The sequence below is a fragment of the Hordeum vulgare genome, chromosome 4H (genome assembly GCF_904849725.1).
Source record: "Hordeum vulgare subsp. vulgare chromosome 4H, MorexV3_pseudomolecules_assembly, whole genome shotgun sequence".
NCBI lineage: Eukaryota > Viridiplantae > Streptophyta > Magnoliopsida > Poales > Poaceae > Hordeum > Hordeum vulgare.
Window position 1 is genome coordinate 303061208 of NC_058521.1, and position 23038 is coordinate 303084245.

The following is a 23038-nucleotide window of genomic DNA, read 5'->3' on the forward strand; positions in this document are numbered from 1 at the left end:
GCGATCCCATCTCCGGCCTATGGCGCTAATGGCACGGGAAAACACCGGGATTGGGTTCCTAGGGCTTTAGGGAGGCTACCAGGGTAGGTAGGGGAGAACTACAAGGCTTGGGCTACCGGAATTTAGCCGAGGACAGCCGGCGATGCTACGGCCAACGGCGAGCACCGGGAGCAGCTCTGGCCGAATTAGGGCGATCTGGAGGGGGCTACTGGTCCTCGGAGGCTGCTCAGGAGCTCGGACGGCTCGGGCGCTCCATTAAATAGCCGTCTCAAGGCGGTTTCGCTGCAGCTTCTAGTAAGATCGACGGCGATAGAGCTTCAGGCACGCAGCGGCGGCAGCAGGGCGTCAAGGGCCGCGGGGCAGCGAGCAGCTGATGCAGGGGCGTGGTCCAGGGACAGACGGCTGGCTGGGGCTGCCTGGGCGGCGCCGGCCACTGCTGCAAAGCAGAGAAAACCACGGTATTCGCGCTGCCGCAACACTACTTGCGCACATGCCGGCGACCAGCTGTCGGGGAAGGGAGTTGACGTGGCGGTGCGACTAGCGAGAGGGCAAGGGGAATCGGGGACACGGCGGCTCGACACCCGCGTGCAAAACGTGCGTTCTAGGGGCATGCCATTCGCACGCTCTGGCACTCCCAGAGCACGCTCACCAGGTACTTGACGCATTGCTTGGGTGATCTACCAAGAGGTGCTGCATCTAAGATTAAACAGGGGTGGGCTAGAAGGCAAGGCAAAGCTATTGGGCAAGCTGGTTGGGCCACATCATCAACTTCACAATGCGGGTTCAAAGCCATGCCAAATCTGGTCATGCTCCAATAGTGTTTGATGAAATGCCAGGGGTTCCCAATAATATTTGATGCCCACCAAATTCTCCATATCAGGGTACCTCTAGGTGTTAGAAATGGTGGTAGGGTTAGTTTGGCAGAAATCAAAACTAGCTAATGCAAAATTTTGAAGAACACATTTCTCGACAGCAACTTGGAGCTATTATCACATGCACTTACTTTCATCCAATGGGGCTTAACTCGTGGGGTTAAGGTTTTGGTACGGTGCCATACAAGCATGCAAAATATCAAGGCAATTAGAGCAAGGAAAAATAGGGTTGTAGTGTAAATCATCAATATGTACTAGAACAGAAAAATGAATGTTATGCTAAATGTTTACAAAGCACATAGTGCTATTTTTGCATAAAAATGAATCTTATGCTATACTGGACATACCCAAGTTTTTGTAGAATTTTTTAAAGATTATTTCTAGGGGTTGTAGTACAAACTCAAATCTGGGCCAGATTAGAAAAGCAATTAATGTGCTCAAAACATTCAAAACACTTGGGTAGGTTTTTGCATAAATGTGATCTAGGGACATCACAGGTCATCTCCAAATTTTTATAGAATTTTTAGAAGAAGTGGTCACAAGGTTGCAGTGCAAAACAACCCTATAAAGAAAATATAAACCTGTTTTGAATAAAAGAAATCGGGTAAAAAGGTTAAAATAAAATATCCCAAGAATGTACGATAAGAAAAGAAATGTTTTTATGCAAGTCATCAGGTTCCAACATAAATTATCGGAAATATCTACCTAGGGAAAACATCCTTATAAAGGAGAAGGGGTGTTTCCAAGATTAATTCAAAATCCAGAAATTCGGATATTAAATAGACATAGACAAAATGACATTCCCATCTAACTAAATAAAGAATTCAAATTGGTATCAAGCAAGGCCTTAAGTACAAAAAGATCTTTGAAAAGACACTTGAAATGAAATTTTTGGAAAGAGGCTTTGACAAGAGTCATGAAGCAAAAACAATTCTCAATTTTTTTTATTCTAGCAATATTTTATTTCAGAAAAATATTATTAAATTTTTGGGCTCTCACAGTTCTGCTCTTGCCGCGACCCCTCTCCCCGCCAAACCAGCAAAAAGGGGACCATTGAGGCCCCCATAGGTGTCGATCTGTTGCATTGCAACACCCTGTGTTTACTGATTTGACTTATCTCAAAAATTAGGATCAATTAAAATTTTGTGAATGCTTGTGATGCTTGATGTGATGTTTGCTTGCTTGCCTATTGCTTGTGTTTCAATCCAATGCTCCCGCTACTCTCCAAACTTAGCTCGTTGACCCAAACCCTTGCCTAATGATCATGCCATGTGAGTAGGATAACAAACTAATTTTACCAAATATTGTTTTCACCAAAAGCATTTCCTAGATTTAAGCTTTCAAAACCCCTAAGTTGGGATTTGTACTACAAGTCCTCAAATTAGGGAAGTTATTTTTTACAAATTATTTTATTTAAAATCCACTATCAAAATGTATTCCCAAAACCACAATATTATTATTTGAATAGTCATTTTACTATTTTATTTAAATACCCTTCTGAGAGGCCAGAAATGGTCCCTTATGAAGGAAAGTTATTTTTATTGTTTTAAAAATATTTGAGAAAATTTAGGGAAACTCAGTGGACATATATACATATATATGAGTTTCAACACATGGTCATGTTCAAAATATTGGACAAAACCCTTCATGTCTATTTCAAGCTTTTGGAATATTTCTATAAGATATATTCTCCATAAATTCTTGTAAAATTCTAGCAGGTCACATATGATATATGTGATGATATTGCCAAGTTTCATCTCAATCCAAGTTTATTTGGTTCACTTAATTATTCTAAAACCTATGTGTCCAGATCCTAATTTGAGCGACTATACATTGCCAAGTGTCTCCACTTGTGCTCAAATTTGGTGGACATGTTCTGATATTCCAATACTGCATCCACACCAAGTGGTGCATCAACGACAATATAAGAACTTGTCCCACCCCCCTCAAAACCTTCTTTGTTGATTTTTGCATTTCAGAAACTTTACATTATAAAGTTTCTCCAATTGACCCCAAACTTTTTGGGCATGCTTTAATGCTCAAATAATGCCCCCGCACCAAATATTGGATTTGTGGGATTTGATTTAAATAGTTGTGTAAGCAGAAAGCCATTTCTTACCACTTCATGAGTTTTCCAAGTCTACGTTGGAAACCTTCTCCACAAAATCCCAAATTTGGTGTCCAAGCTTATTTTCATCTGTTATGTGATCCTGTTAATTTTCATATCAATTGAAGTCCTTCTGGTAGCCCTAACACTCATCAAACAAAATGTGTGCACTCACCAAAGTGGCTACTTTGGCCCCTTACGCTTAACTCCTTGAGCTTAAAATTTTACCACACCTCTATATAGTTACCTTTTACCTCCGGTAGCTTTGCGATGGCCTCTGGTCAATTATTGGAGGGAGACTCCATGTAGCTACCTCTCCCTTTTACCCTGGCAGCACCATTTTTACCCCTCTTGCCCCACCTATGCTTAAGATAATGCCCCCACCTCTTTCCAGAGAGCCCCTAGCATCCCAAGGCATCATTTCAAACCAAGATATGGCATGCTCATGTGGGAAAATGAGCAGCACATCTGAAACATGATTTCTGACTGAAAGGTAGCTTTGAACTACAAGTACAAGCTACACTCATCCACTTAAGCTAAAAATTAGCAGTACTGTAGTCCTTCCATGCCTAAGATTGCTAGACAAGGTTTCATTCCATTACCTCTCCAGTAAGTGCCCTAACTGTTACCCTTAAGTTTGTGGCTGCAAACTAAACTGCGGCCAAACCCTAGTCTAATCAGCCCCATATGTAACCAAACTCGAGACTCATCTTCCAACATGTGTGCCTTGCCTGTAGGACATCCTTGACTAGTCAACAAGCTACTGTAGACATGAGTGGCCGTGGTTACCACCACTCTGGCCTGCAATAAGGGTTCTCTGCACCTTGTTTCCTTCCTCCAGGCCATATCCGGCCATTGCAGCTTGTCTAAGCACGCCATGGGACCCCCATTGACCAGTGCAACCCACCCCCGACGCCAAGATACTGCCAAGGTGGCTCAGGCACGCGTGGCCACCTTGCGCACATTGCACTGACAGCTCCCAAGCTTCCCTCGGCTGCCCCTCTCGCTTATCTCCTCGCCCCGAGCCCTCTCTTACTCTGGCTAGCTCCCTCCTCCCTCTATGCACCTCCGAGGCCTCCCCAAATCTCTCTCTCGTGCTCTCCTTCCCCCATGGCCGCGAGGTATTTCCTTGGTTCCACTCGGATTCGGCTCTCCCGAGCCCCCTCTCCCCCTTCAGAGAATCGCCTAGGCCCTCATGTGCCTCCGCCAACCCTCCCAGTGCTCCGAGGCCTGATCTTCGCCTCCATTTTGCTCTCGCCGGCAGGGCCGTCGCCGCCGTCCGCCCAACAATCGGGCTCCTCCTTCTCGGCTGCTCCTGTGGCCGTCAAGGCCATCCCCAAGCACCGAGAGGGACAGAGCATGCGCCCAGGGCCCTAGAAGGGTCTCCGGCACAGCGTGGGTGACTAGGGTCACGGTGCCCCTCGCCCTCTTCTGCTCCTCCCTGCTGGACGGAGGAAAAGAAAGGCCCGACAGGTGGTGGCCCTGCGTCAGCGACCAAAGGGTCGGGCCCGCACCCGTAAGTGAAGGCGCCCCGCTCCTTTCCGCGTCCCTTTAGAGGAGGCGTACTCAGAGGAGTACGCCTTCGGCGTCACCAGAGCCTCCTACGCGGTCTGAGCAACCGAGCTGGCCCATTGGCTATCTGGCGCCAAGAGTGCAGGGTAACCCCCCTCCATTTTCCACCTTTTTCTTTTATCAGAATCTTAAAAAATCCATAGAAAATCTATGTGAAGTCCAAGACTAATTATTGAAAGTTCTAAATATGTGCATGGCAACTTTCTGTGGTGTTAATATTCAAACACCAATCTGGCTATTTGAAACCCCACCTTATGAAAATTCTAGAAAGCCCAAATCAACTCCAAATGGAGTGATTCCAATTTCCAGAGACATATTAAACCATTCCCTAATTTCCTAGCCTAGGAGAAAAAATTTCTCTGCCTTGTTTCTATTGCATTGAATAAATAGTGCATATTCATATTTATTCCATATTGTAAAATCCCTAGGTTATTCATACCAACTCCAAATCCAGTAAAACAACTTCCTAAATGATTCTAAAATCATGCTCTGTTAAATGAGTGCCTCCACTCATTTTTAGCAGAATATTTTTTGTAGGCTTCATAAAGGATCACCTATTCGTCCTTTCCTCCATTCAAAAATCCATGATGGTCCAAATCTCCTAGAACAAGCTTCAGGTAGTTTTCTTATGACCAGAGAGGTCCAAGAAAAATAAAACTTTCATTTATATAGCACTTTTGGTTCTGCTTGTTGTGTGGCTTACTCTGATTGTTTCCGACGATAATTGACGGGTAGACATAGTACTCGGAGTTGAATCGGAAGATCTCGAAGACCCCGAGGACTTATGAGAGAAAGGCAAGCAGCCCTTTGACCATGTCTGAGAAAACATTTTCATGCATGCCAAGTTTAATACTTTATTCCGATGCATACAGTTAAGGTTATTCGGTGCACCCCAGCATGGTGTTACAGATGGCTCCTCCAGAGCACTTGCATTGAGCATGACCTTACCATCTATGAGGGTCACGCTGATAATACGTTGACAAGTAGACAGTAGTGATACGCATAGAAAGAGCATGTCCATGATGATGGTAACACAGAGTTGATATCAAAGGTTTTACAAAAACCCCGTCGGGTGCCACTAATACCCGAGGGTGATGATGTTGAGTTAGGTGACCACTTGTGACATAAATGGTGCACCGGGAATTTTTTTGTGTCAGTGGTTTCGGAAATGGGATTACATTTATGATGTGTCGACCATCCCAACCTTACATGTGCGACCACGATACCCCTTTATGGGACGGGGCTTTGTTGATTACTTTGGTCGGTGCTAGCAAAGAGGCCACATTACTAGTGGTGGGAGTGATATGTGGTCACTCTCATGACGGGGTCGTACAAGGTAGGTCGACTATGCCATTTTTACGTGTTCTCGGCACACCATTGGTCCATGATACGGTCTAGAGTCGGTGCACATAAAACATACATCATGTGGGTTTGGTACCAATCGAGTGGACTCTTTGTCTAGTGTCATCAGGGCAAAGGCAATGATCGGGTATTTACGTCGGGTATGTTATATACCGCGAGTCATGGATGACAGGGAATTTTCGCGGATCTCGTGAGTACAGCGTACAACCTGTGGAGAGTGTAAAACTATTCGAATAGTCGTGTCCATGGTCAAGGACAGTTGGGCGGTGCTGCTTAAACTACGCCAATTTGTTTTTTGCATAAACCATGTGTGTGTGGGCGGGGGGTAAAAAGGTGTAGTCTGAGAAAGATGACATGACAAGTTTGGTGACTTGGCATATAGGGTGAACCTGTGGTGTTCAACCCTCAACAGATATGTTGATATGTGTGACCTGTTCTTAGGATTACCATCCATCTTATTATGCATATCCATACAAATAGTTAACCATGCTCATTTTCGATAACAACCTATTTTCCACAAAGGTTGCATATTACTTCTTATCGTACCAACTTCATTATCCATATCATGGGGTGTTTGCGAGTACATTCAAAGTACTCATTGGCTTGCCACTTGTTATTTCATTGACGAGGTATGAGAGACCGGGATATGGTGAAGAGTAACTTGGTAACGTTCCTGTGAGCTAGGACGCTTCCCAGTCAAAATGCGTGTAGGTTAAGTCTCATGGCATGGGTTCATCCTTCCGACCAATATTTCCGCTATTGGTCAAGTTTGGCGTGTTGGCCCTCAAGGCCCTATATATGTAAGACTTGACCGCAATGGTTATTTATGGTGTCAAACGGTATGTATGGATGTAAGACTCTTGTTATTCAGTTTATGTGTGTTCGATGAGCATTGATCTCTGGGATCACTGGGCACATTCATTCGGCTATCTCGACTCGTAAGTCGGGGTCCCAATAGAGCTAGTATCAGAGCCATCCTGACTGTAGGAAGCCCTTAGTTAGCACGGACGTCAGTTAGGAAAAACTGTTTCCATACCTTTCAAAAGTACTTGCAAAACCTCTATATTTCTCACCTCTCCTAAATTTTCAAAGGAAGCAAGGTTTTTGCCTTAGAACTTCCACTCTTATTTTCTTGACACTTCTCGTCTGCTTCTCCCAAACTTGTAGATGGCCAGTAGCACCCTTATGTCTGACCATGGATTACCAAAAATCCTCGTGGGTAACTCAGAAGGAAGCAACCTTTCCAAGCAACCACCCATGAACTTGGAGGACAAGGATGACATCGCTACGACCAGATGACACCAACATAAGTACCTCCATGAGGAACAAGGACATCAAGTCCCAGAAGATGGCGACACCCTCGGCCCTGTTCCGGAGTGCACCTTCACCTACGGTGATCAGGACATAATATGTGCAAGACCATGATATGCATCGCTAATAAAGCGACCCTGTCAACATCAAGGTTGTGTTGACCACCACCGGTGGATGAGAACCTCGCCATTTGGTCCGCCTCACCTTAGTGAGCATGAAAACGGTCATCTTCATCACGTGCTCTAGGTGTCGATATCGTGATCAGTGTGACTAATAGGTCGGAACTCTATCATGCCTTGCTGATGTCATTGCAAAAAAGTTGTCCACTTGGAACTCACGAAGCCTCAGAAGGCAAGACGACAATGATAAGACTGCAAAGTCCCGGAAGACCATATCAATGACAGCCATGAGGAACCACCTTCATCGGCAGCTCACCACACGAGAAGTCATCAAGAATTCTTTCAACTCAACCCTAGTTGTTCCGGCCAGCAACAACAAGAGATGTGGCAACACCATGAGAAGGTCCAGAAGACTTAGCGGACTCCTCTACGGAGCATGAAACAAGCACGACTGTTCAGTCCGAGAACCCTATTTTAGGATGAGTCGTAAATCCCCTACACGAAGTCGAGTCCGTGAAATGGTTCGGATGGGACCATGTCGTGTGTTTCTTATTTTGTTTGTTTGCGCTTGATATAAGTCATGCTTTTTCTCTAGGCAACAAGCACACAATTATATCACCTGTCTTATCTTGATGTTTGAGTTGACTCGCAAGCACTATAGCACCCCTTTGTCAATCCCTCTATGCTACTCCCTCTTCCCCACCTTTCTCGGCAACTAGAGACCTGCAAGGCAAGATGCACCGAGGATCCACCCCGACAGACGACTGCCACGAAAAACTCCGACGGCAAAGTACTCAACTAGGCGCGACCTATAGAAGTTAGGCTTTCCCTCGAGATTGGAAACCCCTCCCTAGCCCAGCCTAACCTCCCCGAGATTTTCCACTCAAAAATTCTGGTCACGTGCCTAAAACACGGATATGCCAGAGCACCGTTGAGCTCTGATAAACCCCTGTTTAGCACCGGGTTCTTTATGGAACAAGTGATCACAGTGAACGAGTATCCTTCATTCTTACGCTAGCACCATAACCCTGATGCCATAAAAAGGACCGTTCTCGGATATAAGAGTATTAGACTAAGGTTTGTTGTGTTGATGATAGCTGTCTTGAGGATATAGCTAGACTATCTTGGTGAATCGTAATACCCTTATAAAGGTAGGTGAACTTGGTAGAACAAGTTGATAAGTAGCATAACCTACATGTTCCTGCAGTAAGTTTAGATTCAGTAGGAAAATTTTGATCACGAACAAAAATTCTTAGTGATACAATTGACTTTATCAAGTAGTTGACATGGTTTGATGATTTTACCATAATGACTTGGAGTAACGAGTAAGTGTTCTTGTTGGACTTGAGTTTCGGGTTTAAATAGGTAACCTTAATGGAGTATCAATGATGTATGAGGCCACATGGTTTGGAGTAAATTGGATTTAGCCCGACGATGTCGATCATGATACCATGTTTTCTCGGTGCATAACAAGTACAACTAATTGGAGTTGTAGAAATAACTTACAAACCAGTATAAGAGTGGCCTTTGAGATTAGTTGGCCGTGATATTGAAAGTTGGTGGATACACTATGACATAGTCCTGGTGATAATATGTGGAACATGAGGACTCTAAGTGATCATGTAGAACCCCATCGATATTGGACTTGTAGGAGTCATGGGTCTAGTGATGATCGACCGGATTGATGGACCACTTGATTGGATTCGTAGAAAGGAAAAAAGATCTTGGATTGTTATACTATGTGTTTCCTTAATATACAAATGCAGTACCCTATCCATTGGATGATCTAGCTGGACATTTGGATTTGTGGTATCGTAATTTAAGCTTAGGAGCTTGTATGAATCCTCGAGGTTCTCGCATAGGAATGCATGTGCAGCGTAGCTATATCATACATGTGGTGTTGGGTTTAGTCCCTCCCTCAACCATGGAGTCGACTAGCATGAGTGGTGTGGAGTTGACTTATGTGAGATGGTATCTTTGATAAAATAGGGTGATTTTTGTCCAGAGTGAGAGGTCAGACTATTGGCATCTAAGGAATGTGCTTAGGATAAGATGATAGATTTTCACTCACGTCCTAAGTTCCTTGAAACCCCAAATCTTCACCGAGCCATAAGATGGTCGTATTATGACCATAAGAAACGACTCTAAGTCGTTGGAATATGGCCAGTACCCTGCCCGACCACCACCATCGTTTCTATGACAAACATGGGCATGAAGAACTAGATCGTGTTGGACCACGAACCTATCGGCCAGTGACCGCCCATAGCAAGTTCCCGTTCCCCTCACCTGTCTCACAGGCACTGTGCTTATGTGATGCTTTGGGGAGTATGTTGTTATCCTCAGGGATGACATACTTGTCCACCCAATAAGAGGAGGAACACTTTAGTCTTGTTTGGACGAGCCCGAGGAACACCGATCGCTATACCCCTAGAGAGTAAGGTGATATCTCGAGAAGGTGGGCTTCTCGAAGCAACCTCAAGGAAGCGAAAGTCTCTCCTACCCAAGACAAGACGAAGAACTTACATGGTTGGGAGACCACGAAGAAGAAGGAGAAGCAGTAGAAGTCAACCACCGCCCCTGCGCCGGCTACACCAACAATGTCAAGAAGCCTCGATGATTCAATCCGATGAAACCTTCAGACAGTGAGAGAAATCAGAGAGCCTCTTCTTCGTCCAAATCAAGGACAAGAGTCCTACTTGGATCATGGTGAAAACCTGCTAAAGGTGATTCACCTGCCTGCCGAGTCCAGAACCTTAGATACTGGATGACTGGCCTATACTCTTGGGTAGTCAGCTCATCGAGAACCCCTTATGAACCTTCCAAGATGATAGGACATGTTCTGAACCCCGAGTCTTCGAGCTTAGACACATGGGCGATACCAAACCCAGACCCTGTCACGAGAAGCCTTCGAAGACCACTTCAAGGATGAAGACCGCCTGCAACCATAGCTTGTCTGCCTTAAGAAAGTCAAGGACTTCCCCGTCAGCAGGGAGCTACACGAAGACCTTGACCCTCATGTTCTAACATGAGACATCTAGATGTCACTAACCGGCATGAGGAGCTCGGGACCAGAATCCAGACACACTATCTTGCCACATATTCCGACTTTGGAATGCACTTGCAAGCCAGGACCTTGTACGGACTTAGTTCACCAAGCCCTCGACCCTCAGTCGAGCCTAACTTATTGCCAGAACCCGCTCAGGGTCAGGCAAGGACGAGCAGAGCATTCAAAGTTGTATGATTAAGCACCTCAAGACCCACAAAAGCAACATGGGGACATGAAGGCTACCTCCGACCCAAGATCTTGTATTTCTCCAACACCTAGCCTAGAAATCTCGGGGACGAGATTTTCTTAAGGGGGTAAGGTATGTAACACCCTGTGTTTAACTCCGCTCACTGATTTGACTTACCTCAAAAATTAGGACCAATTAAAATGTTTGTGAATGCTTGTGGTGCTTGATGTGATGTTTGCTTGCTTGCCTATTGCTTGTGTTTGAATCCAGTTCTCCTGGTACTCTCCAAACTCAGCTCATTGACCCAAACCCTTGCCTAATGATCATGCCATGTGTGTAGGACCAAAAACTATTTTTAGCAAATATTAATGTCACCAAAAGCATTTCCTTGATTTAAGCTTTCAAAACCCGTGAGTTGGGATTTGTACTACAATTCCTCAAATTAGGGAAGTTATTTTGCACAAATTATTTTATTTAAAATCCATTATCAAAATGTATTCCCAAAACAACAATATTATTATTTTAGTAATCATTTTACTATTTTGTTTAAATACCCTTGTGAGAGGCCAGAAATGGTCCCTTATGAAGGAAAGTTATTTTTATTGTTTCAAAAATATTTGAGAAACTTTAGGGAAACTCAATGGACATATATATTCCATATATATGAGTTTCAACACATGGTCATGTTAAAAATATTGGGTAAAACCCTTCCTGCCTATTTCAAGCTTTTGGAATATTTCTATAAGAAATATTCTCCATAAATTCATGTAAAATTGTAGCATGTCACATATGATATATGTGATGATCTTGCCAACTGTGGGGACCCCGACTTACGAGTCGAGATCGCCGAATGAACGTGCTCAGTGATCCCAGAGATCATTGCTCACGGAACACAAAGAAACTGAATAACAAGAGTCTTACGTCCATACATACCGTTTGTTACAATAAATGACCATTGCGGTTAAGTCTTACATATGTAGGGCCTGGAGGGCCAACACAACAAACTTGACCAATAGCGGAAATATTGGTCGAAAGCATGAACCCATGCCATCAGCCTTAACCTACAGGCATTCTGACTGGGAAGCGTCCTAGCCCGCAGGAACTTCACCAAGGTGCTATTCACCATTTCCTGTTCTCTCATACCCGGTCAATGAAATAACCAGTGGCAAGCCGATGAGTACTTTGAATGTACTCGCAAACAGCCCATGATGTGGATATTGCAGTAGGTATGGTAATAATTAATATGAACTATTGGTGGATAGCAACTTAAGTTTAAACAAACATGATCATAGATGGATATGCAACATAAGCTAGATGGCATTCAGAAGAATAGTATATAGGTATCAACATATCTGTTAAGGGTCCGGTTCACCTGATATGCCAAGTCACCAAACTTGGTCATATCATCTCTTACTCGGATAACTTCTTGAACACACACACTTGGTTTATGTGGAAACGACTGGACGTAGTTTAAGCAGCACCACCCAACTGTCCTTGACCATGGACACGGTTATTCGAATAGTTTTACACTCTGCAGAGGTTGTACGCAGTACCCACGAGATCCGGGAAACTTCCGTGTCATCCACGACTTGCGGTATATAACATACCCGAGGTAAGTACCCGATCAATGCCTTTCCCCTGACGATACTAGACAAAGAGTTCACTCGATTGGTACCCACCCCACATGATGTACGTCTTACGAGCACTAACTTGAGATAGTATCATCCATGTGGGGACCAACGGTGTGCCTGGAACACGTAAAAACGGCATAGTCGCCCTACTTGGCATGACCCCATCACGAGAGTGACCACACATCACCCCCGCCACTAGTAATGTGGCTCTTTGCTAGCACTGACCAGAGTAATCAACAAAGCCCCGTCCCAGAAAGGGTAACATGGTCGCACATGTAAGGTTGGGACGGTTGACACATCACAAATCTGATCCCATTTCCGAAACCACTCACACAAAAAATACACCCGGTGCACCACTGCTTGACAAGTGGCCACCTAACTCATCATCACCCTCGGGCATTAGTGGCACCCGATGGGGTTTTCGTAAACCTTTGATATTTACCATCATCGTGCTCATGCTACTACTATTCTTAGCTCTACTTGTCAACATGATATTAGTATGACCCTCATAGGTGGTAGGATCATGCTCAAAATGCAAGTGGTCCGGAGGAGCCATCGGAAACATCCTATCGATGATTTACCGAATATTCATGATCATATGAAATGGAAATAATTGCTCTACTAGCATGCAATATAATATTTTTCTCAAACATGGTCACCTTTTCTCACATAAGTCCTCGGGGTCTTCAAGGTCTTCTGGTCCAACTCTGAGTACTCCGTCTAGTCCGTCTACTCCGTCCACTACCGTCGAAAACAAACACAGTAAGAAGTGCCACACAAAAAGCAAAAAACAAAAGTGCTACATAAATAGGAGTTTCATTTTTCTTGGACCTCTCTAGTCAAAAGAAAAATACCTGAAGCTTGCCATAGGAGGTTTGTATTATCAAGGAATTTTGAATGGATGAAAGGAAGAATAGTTGATCTTAAAAGAAGTCTAAAGAAAATATCAGGATAAAAATGAGTGGAGGCACTCATTTAATATATAATAATTTTAGAAATATTTAGGAAGTTGTTTCACTGGATTTGTAGTTGATATGAATATACTAGGGATTTTCTAACATTGGATAAATAGCAAAAGAAAGCTATTCTTTTACTGCAGCTGAAATAAGTCATACAAAAATGTTGACCAAGGATTCAAAAATAGGGTATGATATTAGAAATCTCTGTAATTTGGAATCACTCTATTGGGAGTGGATTTGAATCCTCTAGGATTTTTGAAAGGGGGGCTAGAAGCACCCAAATCTGTATTTCAATATAAATACAATATAAAACTTGTTTGGAAAATGTGCAAAGCACACCTCTGGATAGATCCTGATTTTTGGGACCTGCAGAATTTTGAATCACCAGATTTAGAGCTCAGATGAATTTAAAAAGGAATTTTGAAGTTTGAGGTAAAAGAAAAGGCAGAGGGGGTGAAACAGGGAGGGTTATAATGCACTCGGGCGGCCAATAGGTAGATGGGCGGCCCGGTTGTGTGGTCTGGTGGAAGGGGGCCACGTAGGAGGCGCCCTTGCCACTCTACGCCTTCCGCACGGGGGAGGTAGCTTTGGGAGGATGCGCCTCCACTTATGGGGTTGGGCCCAACCGTCGTGCCACTGACTGGTGGGTCCCGGTCGTTAGATCCGTCTCCCTCCTCCTGCTCACGCAGAGGAGAGGCGGGAGTTCCAGAGCGCAATAGCACTCGCTTCTGTGGCCACCTCCGGCAAGGTCCGACATGGCGGCGGGATTGGGAGGCCGCGCCGCACCCATTACCATGCCTAGCACCCGTGGGGGTGAGCTGCGGCGGAGCCGGCGGGGATGGTCACAAGGGAGGTTGTCGAACCTCATGGGACTTGGGTGTCGGATTCCTCGGGAGGAGTTGGGGTGCTGGGGAGGCTATGCGGCGATGGGGAGGACACGCCGAAGAGCCCAGGGGCGGGGCAGTCCCGGTTGCTCGAATATTGCACGGTGGTCAGCGGCTGCTTCGGCCATTCCCGCGGATGTAGGGCACAGGAGGAGATAGGGATGGGCTCGGGGTGTTTGCTGGAGGAAGATAGGGATATGGGAGACAGCAGGGACTCGGGGGAGGTTCTAAGTGGAGGGGGAGGGGGAGAGAGAGCTCGGGAGCTCTCTGTGCTCCTTGTGCATGGATGCCACGCGCCCAAGAAGGAGCTTGGAAGCTAGCAGGCACCGGGAAGTGGCTTGACTGGTCAAGGGGGCTTGGTGGCGCGCTAAGACATCATGCAACGGCTGGATACGCCCTGGAAGATGAGGACAAGGTGCAGAGCACCCTTTCTTCACGCCAGGGAGGTGGTCACCAGTCAAGGATGTCCTACAGGTAGGGCACACATGCAGGAAGGAAACTCTGGAGTTTGGTTGCATTTGGGGCTGGTTAGGTGGGGTTTCGAATGGGTTTTAGTTTGCAGCAGCAAACTTAGGGCTAGGATTGAGGGTGCTTAAAGGAGTGATCTCAGGATGGGGACTTGTCTAGCAACCTTGTCTATGAAAGGACTACAACACTGCCAAGTTTGAGCTCAATCAAAGAAGGGTAGCTAGCACTTGATGTAGAGAGCTACAATTTAGCCAGAAATTAACTTGTAGATGTGCTGCTAATTTTCTCCACATGTGCATGCCATATCTTGTTTCAAAATGATGCCTTATGATGCTAGGGACCCTCTGGATAGAGGTGGGGGCTTTGTCTTAAGCAAAAGTTGGACAAGAGGGGTAAAAAAGGTGATCCAAGGGTAAAAATGAGAAGTAGTTACATGAAGCTTCTCTCCAATAATTGACTAGAGGTGATGGCAATGCTACTGGAGGTAAAATGTAACTATATAGAGCTGTGGTAGAAATTTGAGATCCAGGGAAAAAGAGGAAGGGGTCAAAGGAGCCAATTTCGTGAGTGCACACAAGGTGTTTGATGGGTGTCAGAGCAACCAGATGAACTTCAATTGATATGAAACTTAACAGGATCAAATAATAGATGAAAATAAGCTTGGACACCAAATTTCGGATTTCGTGGAGAAGGTTTCCAATGTAGACTTGGGAAACCCATGAAATTGGCAGAAATGGACTTCTCCTTACAAAATTATACAAATCAATTCCCACAAATCCAATATTTGGTGTGGGGCATTATTTGAGCATTAAAGCATGCTGAAAAAGTTTGGGGTCAATTGGAGAAACTTTATAATGTAAAGTTTCCCAAAGTCAGAAATCAACACAAATGGTTTTGAGGGGCTTGGGACAAGTTCGTCTATTCTCCTTGATGCACCACTTGCTTTGGATGCATTATTGGAGTACCACAACATTCCTACCAAATTTGAGCACAATTGGAGACACTTGTGAATGTAGAGTTTCTCAAATTTGGATCTGGATAGATATGGTTTTAGAATAATTAGGCAAATCAAATCAACTTGGATTGATATGTAACTTGGCAAGATCATCACATATATCATATGTGACATGATAGAATTTTACAGGAATTTATTGAGAATATTTCTTATAGAAATATTGCAAAAGCTTGAAATAGGCAGGAAGGGTTTTGAAGGGAATTGCCCAATATTTTTAACATGACCATGTGTTGAAACTCATATATATGAAATATATACGTCCAGTGAGTTTCCCTAAATTTTCTAAAATATTTTGAAAGTAATCAAAATAACTTTCCTTCATAAGAGACCATTTCTGGCCTCTCGAGAAGGCATTTAAATAAAATAGTAAAATAACTTTTAAAATAGTAATACTATGGTTTTGGGAGGTCATTTTGATAATGGGTTTTAAATAGAATAACTGATGCAAAATAAATTCCGTAATTTGAGGACTTGTAGTACAAATCCCATGTGAGGGGTTTTGAAAGCTTAATTCAAAGAAATGCTTTTTGGTGAAAAAAATATTTGGTAAAAATAGTTTCTCGTCCTAAACACATGGCATGATCATTAGGCAAGGGTTTGGGTCAAGGATGTGAGTTTGGAGAGTAACATGAATTATTGAGAATTAAACTCAAACATACAAGCAAGAAGCAATCAACAGTCACTTCAAGCATCACAAGCATTCACAAAAAATTTAATTGGTCCTAATTTTTGAGAAAAGTCAAATCAGTCACGAGAGTTAAAAACAGGGTGTTAGACAAAGTTTCATCTCAATCCAAGTTTATTTGATTCACTTAATTATTCTAAAACCCTATCTGTCCGGATCCAAATTTGAGCAACTCTACATTGCGAGGTGTATCCAATTGTGCTTAAATTTGGTGGACATGTTCTGATACTCCAATAATGTATCCACACCAAGTGGTGCATCAAGGAGAATAGACGAACTTGTCCCAACCCCCTCGAAACCTTCTTTGTTGATTTCTGCCTTTGAGAAACTTTACATTATAAAGTTTCTCCAATCGACATCAAACTTTTTGGGCATGATTTAATCCTCAAATAATGCCCGCACACCAAATATTGGATTTGTGGGATTTGATTTAAATAGTGTGTAAGCAGAAAGCCATTTCTGCCCACTTCATGAGTTTTCCAAGTCTACATTGGAAACCTTCTCCACCAAATCCCAAATTTGGTGCCCAAGCTTATTTTCATGGGTAATTTACATTCCCCCCCCCTAATCTTGCCCCAGTCTCATCTTTACCCCTAAATAACATGTGCTCAACTTTGCCCCTCTTCTGTCTCGTTCTGTTTCAGAAATACCCCTCCGTACACTTATCACAGTCTGCCAAGTGATGAAGCAGTTAATGGTAAAATCAAAGGCCTTATAAATGAGCATTGTTAAGAGAAGTACTCACGAGGCAGAGGTGACTGCAATTCATAAAGAGAAGAGAGAGTGGAGGTTTCGTGTAGATCTGCAAGCACAAACTTGTAGCTGCAGAAAATGGAAAATCACTGGACAACCTTGCATTCATGCATTATATTTCATTACTTCACTCAGAGGTCCAGCAAGTGAGATTGATCAATATGTGCATGAATTTTACTCTGTGCAAAGATTCAATCTTACTTATCCAGAGAATTTGCGTGCAATGGAGGGGAAGCAGCAGTGGGACATAGTTGATACTGGGTTTAAACTGTGTGCACCAGTGCAAAATAGACCACGTGGAAGACCGAGGAAAACTAGGATAAGGGCATAGGTAGAAGGAAAGGGTCTTGGATGAAGGCAAAAGAAATATAGTAGATGTGGAAGACTTGGTCACAGAGGCACCCTATGCTACACATTCATCAGGACTAGCCAAAACATTTCTGTGTTTTAGTTTGACATTGTTTTTGAACTATGCTTTTTCAGCTTCCTGATGAATAATCGTGCTACACTTGTGTGCTCATATTCTCATTTTGACATTGGCCATATCTATGCTCATATTTACCACATTGATACAAGATTAGCCAAAAGTACTTCAATGTGAATTCATAAAGGCTCTATTAATCACCAGTGCATTAAAAGGTCACAACATACCATTACATCTACTACAATTTCATAGTTCATACCATTATACAAAGGCTCCATTACATAAAGGCAGATCATCAAACACTTAATTAGCCTAATTTGACCACATGGAAACAACACTAGCCACAATGATTATGCCAAGAACACTGACAAAGCACATTGTTCTGATCAGCTCATTCTTTTTCTTCAACTTTTGCTTCAGCTTCTTGTTTTTAGTGGTAAGATCCATAACCCTCCTCTCCAGATTGCTTGCTTTGATTGAACTCTGTTCAAGGGCAGCATGTAAATCATCAAAAGCAAGCCCAACATAGTCACTAGGAGGTGGGTCAATCCATACAACCCAATCACATTCATCAGGAAGCTGCAAAAGCATAGTTCAAAAATAATGTCAAACTGGAACAAATTCGACAGAAAAACATGTCAAATTGAGGTAAATCTAACACTTACATCAACTGGACAACCCAGAAAACGTTTACCAGTGCTTGCTCCTCCCCAAGCTACACAGCGAGCCGGACCTAGCCCGTGTCGTGGGCATCTACGCTTCGAGCGCTCCTCAAGGCCACAAAAGATGGGATTGGGAATGAAATACTCCGAACTATACTGCACATTACCGCAACCATCCACCTACAAACGAAACCGGATGCACATGGATAAAAAATCCCAAATCCAAACAAACCCCTAGATCTCAAATCCCCAAATATGACACTTTACTAACCTCGTCGTCCGCAGCTGAAGTCGCCAACCACTGATAAGTCAAGGACATGGACGCCATCTCCTTTCCAAGCTCTCCAGCACCGTGTCGTCGAAATCGCGTGCACGGCAGCCTCCTCGTACACTTTGTTCTTAGCGTAAGGAGGAAGAAGAAAACTGAGAGAGATAACTGTTCGGTGGGACCCACATGTAAATAGGGGAAAACTTGTCCCAAAAACGGTCAAACAACTTTGACTGGATGGAAACGGCGGGGAGGGGTATTTCTGAAATGGCACCACACGAAAGAAGGGAAAAGTTGAGCACATGTTTTTTAGGGGTAAAGATGAGACTTGGGCAAGATTAGGGGCGAATGGAATTGGCCCTATTTTCATCTATTATGTGATCCTGTTAACTTTCGTATCAATTGATGTCCATGTGGTAGCCCTAACACTCATCAAACACCTTGTGTGCACACACCAAAGTGGCTACTTTGGCCCCTTCCACTTAACTCCTTGTGCTTAAACTTTTACCACATCTATATATAGTTACCTTTTACCTCCAATAGCTTTACCATGGCCTCTGGTTAATTATAGGAGGGAGACTCCATGTAGCTACCTCTCCCTTTTACCCTCGCATCACCATTTTTACCCCTCTTACCCCACCTATGCCTAAGATAATGCCCCCACCTCTTTCTAGAGAGCCCCTAGCATCCCAGGCATCATTTCAAACTAAGATATGGCATTCTCATGTGGGAAAAATGAGGAACACATCTTAAACTTGATTTCTAGTTGAAAGGTAGCTTTAAACTGCAAGTACTAGCTACACCCATCCACTTGAGCTGGAAATTAGCAGTATTGTAGTCTTTCCATGCCTAAGCCTGCTAGACATGCTTTCATTCCATTAACTCACAAGTAAGTGCCCTCACTATTAGCCTTAAGTTTGCTGCTGCAAACTAAATTATAGTCAAACCCCAGTCCAGTCAGCCCCATATGCAACCAAACTCCAGAGTCATCTTCCTGCATGTGTGCCTTTCCTATAGGACATCCTTTAACTGGTCACCAAGCTACTCTAGACATGAGTGGTCGTGGTGACCAACACCCTGGCCTGCAATAAGGGTGCTCTACACCTTGTTTCCTTCCACCAGGCCATATCCGGCCGTTGCAGCTTGTTTAAGCATGCCACGGGACCCCCTTGACCAGTCCAACCCGTCCCCGATGCCAAGATGCAGCCAAGGTGGCTCAAGCATGCGTGGCCACCTTGCGTAGACAGCACCGAGAGCTCCCAAGCTTCCCTCGGCTTCCCCCCTCGCTTATCTCCTCGCCCCCCGGGCCCTCTCTTACTCTGTCTAGCTCCCTCTTCCCTCTGTGCACATCCCAGACCTCCCCAAATCTCTCTCATGTCCTCTCCTTCCCCCATGGCCGCGAGGTGCCACCTTGGTTCTGCATGGATTCGGCTCTCTCGATCCCCCTCTTCCCCTTCAGAGCATTGCCTAGGCCCTCCTCTGCCTCCGCCAACCTTCTCGGCGCTCCGAGGCCTTATCTCCGCCTCCATTTCACGCTCGCGAGTAGGGTCGTCGCCGTTGTCCGCCCACCCATCGGGCTCCTCGCTCCCAACCACTCTTGTGGCCATCGGGACCTTCCCCGAGCGCGTAGAGGGAGGGGGCATGCGCCGAGGTCCCCGGCAGGGTCTCCGACACGGCAGGGGTGGCTAGGGCCATGGTGCTCCTCACCCTCCTCTACTCCTCCCTCCTGGACAAAGGAAGAAGAAAGGCCCGATAGGCGGGACCCCCGCGTCAGCAACCAAAGGGTCAGGATCGCCTCCGTAAGTGGAGGCGCCCCGCTCCTTTTCACCTCCCTTAGGAGGAGGCGTACTCAGAGGAGTACGCCTTCAGCGTCACAAGAGCCTCACACGCGGTCTGATCAACCGGGCCAGCCCATTGGCTATCTGGCGCCCAGAGCGCAGGGTAAACCCCCTTCATTTTTCCACCTTTTTCTTTTATAAGAATCTTCAAAAATCCACATAAAATTTATCTAAAGTCCAAATCTAATGATTCATATTTCTGTAGCTTCCTAAATTCAAGATCTATCTAAATATGTGCATGGCACATTTTCCAGAGCAACTTTCTACGGTGTTACTATTCAAACATGAATCTGGATATTTAAAACCCCACCTTGTGAAATTTCTAGAAAGCCCAAATCAACTCCAAATGGAGTGATTCCAATTTCCAGAGACATATTAAACCATTCCCTAATTTCCTAGCCAAGATGAACATTTTTCTCTGCCTTGTTTCTGTTGCATTGAATAAATAGTGCCTATGCCTATTTATTCCATATTGTAAAATCCTTACGATATTCATACCAACTCCAAATCCAGCGAAACAACTTCCTAAATGTTGCTAAAATCATGTTGTGTTAAATGAGTTCATCCACTCAGTTTTAGCACAATATTTTCTATATGCTTCATAAAGGATCACCTATTCCTCCTTTCATCCTTTCAAAAATCCTTGATGGTCCAAATCTCCTAGATCAAGCTTCAGGTATTTTTCTTATGATCAGAGAGGTCCAATAAAAATAAATCTTCCATTTATATAGCATCTTTGTTTCTGCCTGCTGTGTGGCTTACTCTGATTGTTTCTGACGATAGTTGACGGGTAGACGGGGTACTCGGAGTTGAACTGGAAGACCTCAAAGACCCTGCGGACTTATGAGAGCAAAGGCAAGCAGCCCTTTGACCATGTCTAAGAAAACATTTTCATGCATGCCAAGTTGAATACTTTATTCCGATGCATATAGTTAAGGTTATTTAGTGCACCCCAGCATGGTGTTACTGATGACTCCTCCGGAGCACTTGCATTGAGCATGACCTTACCATCTATGAGGGTCACGCTGATAGTACGTGGACAAGTAGACAATAGTGCTACGCGTAGAAAGAGCATGTGCATGATGATGGTAACAAAGAGTTGATATCAAAGCTTTTACGAAAACCCCGTCGGGTGGCACTAATGCTTGAGGGTGATGATGTTGAGTTAGGTGACCACTTGTGAAAGAAGTGGTGCACCGGGAAATGTTTTGTGTCAGTGGTTTCGAAAATGGGATTAGATTTATGATGTGTCGACCATCCCAACCTTACATGTGCGAAAACTATATCCCTTTATGGGACAGTGCTTTGTTGATTACTTTCATGAGTGCTAGAAAAGAGGCCACATTACTAGTGGCAGGAGTGATATGTGGTCAATCTTGTGACGGGGTCGTACCATGTAGGTCGACTATGTTGTTTTACGTGTTCCGGGCACACCGTTCGTCCCCGCATGGATGATACGGACTAGAGTCCGTCCTCGTAAGACGTACATCATGTGGGCTCGGTACCAATCGAGTGGACTCTTAGTCTAGTGTCGTCAGGGGAAAGGCAATGATCGGGTACTTACCTCGGCTATGTTATATACCGTGAGTCGTGGATGACACGGAAGTTTCCCGGATCTCGTGGGTACAGCGTACAACCTGTGCAGAGTTTAAATCTATTCGAATAGCCATGTCCATGGTCAAGGACATTTGGGTGGTGCTGCTTAAACTACATCCATTTGTTTCCACATAAACCACGTGTGTGTGGGTAAAAAGGTGTTGTCTGAGAAAGATGATATGTCAAGGGTGGTGACTTGGCATATAGCATGAACCTGTGGTGTTCAACCCTCAACTGATATGTTGATATATGTGACCTATTCTTAGGATTACCATCTAGCTTGTGATTCATATCCATACAACTACTTGACCATTTTCATTTTCGAGAACAACCTATTTTCCACAAAGGCTGCATATTACTTCTTATCGTACCAACTGCATTATCCATATCATGGACTGTTTGCGAGTACATTCAAAGTACTCATTGGCTTGCCACTGGTTATTTCATTGACCAGGTATGAGAGACCGGGATATTGTGAAGAGTAACTTGGTGACGTTCCTGCGAAGTAGGACGCTTCCCAGTCAAAATGCATGTAGGTTAAGGCGGATGGCATGGGTTCACGCTTTCGACCAATATTTCCGCAATTGGTCAAGTTGTGTGTGTTGGCCCTCAAGGCCCTATATATGTAACACTTGACCGCAATGGTCATTTATGGTATCAAACAGTATGTATGGATGTAAGACTCTTGTTATTCAGTTTCTGTGTGTTCGGTGAGCATTGATCTCTGGGATCACTAAGCACGTTCATTCGGCGATCTCAACTCATAAGTCGGGGTCCCCACATGCATCATCTGTTCGGCTTAAATCATGACTTCTTTAGCACCTCCAGTTTGATCCTCTAGGACACGTTGCAGAGAATATGCAAGTGTTGAAGGAGTCGGCATCACAGCAGTGATAACAGGTGTCACCGGAGGAGGTGCAGTCGGCACTGTTGTCACAACAGTTGAACAAGTCGGAGGAGCTGTAATCAAAGCAATCGAACTGGCTGGAGGAGCACTCGACACCGGCGCTGCAGGCATGGTCTGAGTTTGTTCGGCGATCGAACCTTGTGGTTCTCCCTCATCATGCAAGAGGATGATGTCTGTAGCTGTCAGTCGACAATATCGGTTAGTTCAGTCGACGGGTTTTCATCTAGAAAACGGAGCAGAATGAAGACTTGTCGTACCTTGTTGAGAGGCAGGCATGTCCACAACATCCAAGTCCATGGGATCTTCTTCATCCCCAACAGGCGACGTCATCAAGGTAGAAGCTCTGACAAGTAAATTTCACTCGGTCATCAA